Source organism: Juglans regia, unplaced genomic scaffold (assembly GCF_001411555.2).
Source record: "Juglans regia cultivar Chandler unplaced genomic scaffold, Walnut 2.0 Scaffold_20726, whole genome shotgun sequence".
Lineage (NCBI taxonomy): Eukaryota > Viridiplantae > Streptophyta > Magnoliopsida > Fagales > Juglandaceae > Juglans > Juglans regia.
Genome location: NW_023351680.1, coordinates 1 through 4,824, shown reverse-complemented (window position 1 = coordinate 4,824; position 4,824 = coordinate 1). Strand labels below are relative to the sequence as shown.

The window sequence follows — 4,824 nt, the reverse complement described above, 5'->3', positions numbered from 1 at the left end:
TCTTATTCCAATACAATCAGGATTGGAAGACAAGCGACAAAGGGTTTCATAAAAACGGAGGAAACAACTTAAAACGAAGTAAAAACCAGCCCAAAACCTGCATCCCTGCACTGGAGCTTGCAAGTACATGCATGCCCCATGAAAGCAGTCATATTTAGCTGGAATTTTCAGCCACGAAATGTTTGATGATCTGCATCAACCCATTTGCTGTTTCGGAATTAGGATCAATAGTGAAGAAACCGTGTTGTTTTCCTTCAAACTCGACGTACTTCATCTTCTTTACCCAGCATTTTAGCCTCCTTGCAAAACCCTCAGCCCTGTCTTTCAGCAAATCACTCCCTCCAACTGCCACTAGAATGGGATCAAAGTCCATTAATTCAAGATTGCAGCTTTGTGGCCCAAATTGGTTTACAAATGGGTGATCGGTAGTGTCTCCAGTTGGTATAGATAACCCCCAAAACCTGTCGATGAGCTCCAAATTCAGAAAGGCTTCCTTTGGTCCTTTAGCCTCGGACTTTGTCCTAATTGTCCCCCCAAAAAATGGTGCTAGCAGGACATAACCTCTCAATTGTACCGGTGACAACTCCGGCGCTCCGAGTCGAATAGCCAAATTATGAGCAATGTTCCCACCTGCCGAGTCACCGGAAATGAATACGCGGCCGAAATCAGCCACGTCAGTCAGCCATGTGTCTGGTTCCTCGGACACGGCTTGGGCTTGGAGCCACTTCACAGACAAATAACCATCCTCAATGGCAGCCGGGAGCCGGGTCTCCGGAGCCAGCCGATAATCCGCAGAGACGACCACGGCTTGGAGCTCCAAAGCCAGGCGCAGACAACAGTTCCGATAATTGGGCCAGGCGCGCGACCCAATGCAAAATCCGCCACCGTGGATATAGTAAAATATGGGGAGCTTGGAACCGGAGCTGGGAGAGAAGGAGCTAGCCTCCGGCGCCGGCTTGTATAGCAGGAGCTGAAGGTTGTTGACAGCATCTTTCCATAAGACGGAACCGTCGTCGGCGACGGGGACGTGTAAACTTGGTTTGGAAGAGCGAACGATGGAACCATCGCTATATATAATGTACATGAAGGAAACCTCTGCATTCGTCAACTACGTTGGGAAGATTAGACATTTATCTCTTGCATGTGGAAGACACACATTTACCGATTTAATTTAAGAGAATTCAACCAAACGGAGAATTCAACACACATTTACCGATTTACAAATAAAGTTTTAGCAAGTCGTGATTAGGAAAAAAAAAAAAAAAGTTTTAGCACGTCAGTAGGGTAAAAGATGAGTAATGATAGATGGAATGTTAGGGCTCATTTATTTTTCTTGAGAAGAGATGAAATTAATTAAGATTAAAATTAAAAGTTAAATAAAATATTATTAAAATATATATTTTTAATATTATTATTATTTTTAAATTTGAAAAAGTTAAATTATTTATTTTATTTTGTGTAGAACTTTAAAAAAATTATAATGATTAGATTAGATGAGATGAATTGAGAGGAATTGTGAATAGAGCATAAAAGTTTTGTATATTCCTTTTGAAAAAAGTGAGATCTACTATTAAAAAGTAAGTTTTTTTTTTTAAAATTAATATCGGTCCCAAATTTGTCCAATTTTTAAAAAAGAAATATGCAAAACTTACAAATCTTAAAACTTACAAATTATTTTCTGTCATTTTATTGGCCCCAATGAAACCATTAATTGTATCAATGTCATAAAAAATGAAAGGTTTTCTCCAATTGATGTCAAAACACTCTGATAGGGTTAAGGGCAGCTCCAAGTTTTTACAATGTTGAATGACAATATGAGAGGATAGCCATCACATCAGCATACATACGGATTATACTGATGAAATACATTGCTAACTCCCTTACAAGACATCGGTCTTTTTCTTTTGGATCCATATTCGAGTATCATATAATAATACCTTGGAAGTTTCAAATTTGAGGGGAAATTTACCATTGGGTTTAGGAGAGGCCGAAGACAAAATTAGAAGCTGAACCATTTGGGTAAGCTTGACAAACAGAAGCAATTCAGAGATTTAGACTCGTTTGGTTGTTAGACTGAGCTAGTGCAGTTCAGATTTAGACATTTTTTAACATTTAAATACTCAACTCTCAAATCACTAAACTTATCTCAACTCAAAACTTCTTTACACGTGGGATTCACAATCTTTTTTAACTTTTTATAAATACATCTAAACTCATTTTAACATCTAAATACATCTAAACTCATCTTAGGTGAGCTCCACAGAACTCACTCTACAATCTCAACTCATTACTTTTATAGAGAATTTAACTCAGCTCAAAATCCAAACGTAAAGATAAGCTAAACCAGACACCAAAAAAAAAAAAAAAAAAAAAAAAAGAGGTTGAACTGTTTATCATGTTCCGGCTCTCAATCTTCAAAACATTTTCTAACGAATTTATGATTTTTGAATACCTTTATGAAGTATTAGAAATAGATTTCATGGAAGAAAGAAAAATCTGTTTTTTTATTCCATGATGCCCCCGCAGCATCTACCACCATCCCATAAGGACTGCATAATGGGGCTGTTGGGATTTTACCAGCAAGGAGATCAGGATCATATTACTTTCCATTCTTTTCAAATGGGAACAATTTGAGCTCTTTTCATGCTCCATGCATATTAAGACTTGAAATTCTAACACTCTGAGTTCCATTGTTGAATACATATAGGTGGGCTTCTTTATTAATAGCCAATTTTGGATAAACTCTGGCAGTGATGCAAGCCCTCCGATCGTTTTCAATAACTGAATGGTCTATCTGAAAAAAAAAGAAAGATAAAAACCAGACACAATGAATAAGATAACAATCTCTTCCCCCAAACACCCTCCCCAACACAAGCACACAGAAGTCTTAGTTCTGCTTGTCTTCAAAGAAGAAAGTTCATATAATATGAAGAGAAAATATAACAATTTACACATTATCTGCTAAGAAATTCACCAAACCAGAGAGTTTATATGGTACTCTAGATAAGACTGTCAATAACATAAAATATCCATGCCATCGTTCATAGAATTTAGTGCCAGCTTTCCTTGAAAGAAAAAATGAAATAAAATCTGGATTATTTTCTTCTTATAGCGTGATATTGAATATAAAGCAAGTGAAGAATGAACTGCTAATTAACAACATACCAATCTTCTTAATGATATTTTCCTTTCCCGATGATCCAAGTTGATAAATACTCCCTAGGTGGTTTTGTCGTCAGTCTCTTCCCTCAAAGAAGACCTGTTGAAGTTGTTACTTTCATATCCATGCAGCTAAGAGTTGAAATTTCAAATGATAGTTAATCAGAAACCCAACCTATGTTGATCACTACACATGAGCACAAGATATTTGTCCTGCCTTCTAAAGATGCGAAAGAAACTGCAGTTTGTTCTGTCAAGTCCCTAGAAGCCAAAGCCAACAAACCAAATGGCCCAACTTTGCCTGTAAGAGATGCCCCCTTTGGACAAAGCACTTGAGGATCAATCCAATTCGGGCCTATAAACTCAGTTTCATTCAGATTGGGTAGATCGAAAGAAACTTCCACATCACCCTTCCATGGAAAAAAAGAATGGAAGTCTGTTATGTATGATGTGTGGTATGAGGATAATGAGTAGAATTTTTCAAACGAAAACTCCTTAAAATACGACATATCAGCTTGTGCACTAGCGGACATCATAAATACAATAAATGATTGGGAAAAATCAGTTACCTGTGAAGCTGTAATCCCTGAAACTTCGAAAACTGAACCACCCTTGAGCTCCGTATCATTGAAAGCCACTTTATTAGTTCGTAGTTTCTCTAGTTCTTTGATTGGCCACTGCACTAACTGTTGTCCAGTTCTACTAAGCAAAACGCTTCTAGGAAATGCCTGAAAAACAAGAAGGATGGTTGTAGTCATTTAATTGAACACTTTTGCCTGCCTGGTAGAAAGCTTTATGACAAAGATCGAGTTTGCTAGATGGCAGTAATTTTGATTAATCACTTCTGCTATAAAGTACACCAACCGATCGAAATACTTTTGAATGTTGCCGTCTCATGGCAGGCATGAAGTCATTTTTCATTGCTAGATTAGCTTGACAGTTTGGTAGGCTAGGAGATGACCCGATCTGCCTAAAGGAAAGACTACTGAGACAAACCAACCAAGTTTTTCATTTCCATGAAGTATGTCTATTTAAAGCCACCCAACAATCCAAAGAAAACTTAACCCACTTATGAGCTTAGGATTAGTTAATTGTACAATTGGAACTCTTAGAACTTCTATCTCCTAAACAAAGCCGGATTGACTCACTACTTTTCTATACTCAATCCGGAGTACTATGGTCTTGTTTGGATTCGAAACTCACATTAATTCATCTCATCTTATCATTATAACTTTTTCAAATTCTTACACAAAATATAATAATAATTTAATTTTTTCAAATCTCAAAATAATAATAATATTAAAAATAATATTTTATTTAACTTATCAAAAATCATCTCAACTCATATATGAATCAAACTTAGATTACCTGAATCCTGGCCCATCCTTTTCTAATGGCATTTAATTCAGTATCAGACTCGCTCACCCAGGCCCACAATATCCTCCTTTTCTTGGCACTGTCATAGAATTTTTTGGAAGCGTAAAATTTCCCATAGTCATATCGGAAATCAAAACCAGCATCCAAGAAGTCGGTGTCAACCAGAAAGTTGTTTGTTTTGGGCGTGTAATTTCCCAAAATGTAGTAGTCATAACCATTGAAGCTTGCCTTGAGCACATGCTTGGTAAATTCATCTCGAACAGAGGTATCAAGTCATGTTCTACTGTT

General features: G+C 37.0%; 2 pseudogenes; both read right to left on the bottom strand.

The window, feature by feature from the left end:
- Nucleotides 1-6: 6 nt before the first annotated feature.
- LOC118345288 lies at nt 7-1,130 on the bottom strand (annotated as a pseudogene).
- Nucleotides 1,131-2,615: 1,485 nt separating this feature from the next.
- Nucleotides 2,616-4,809, bottom strand: LOC109020492 (annotated as a pseudogene).
- Nucleotides 4,810-4,824: the final 15 nt, after the last annotated feature.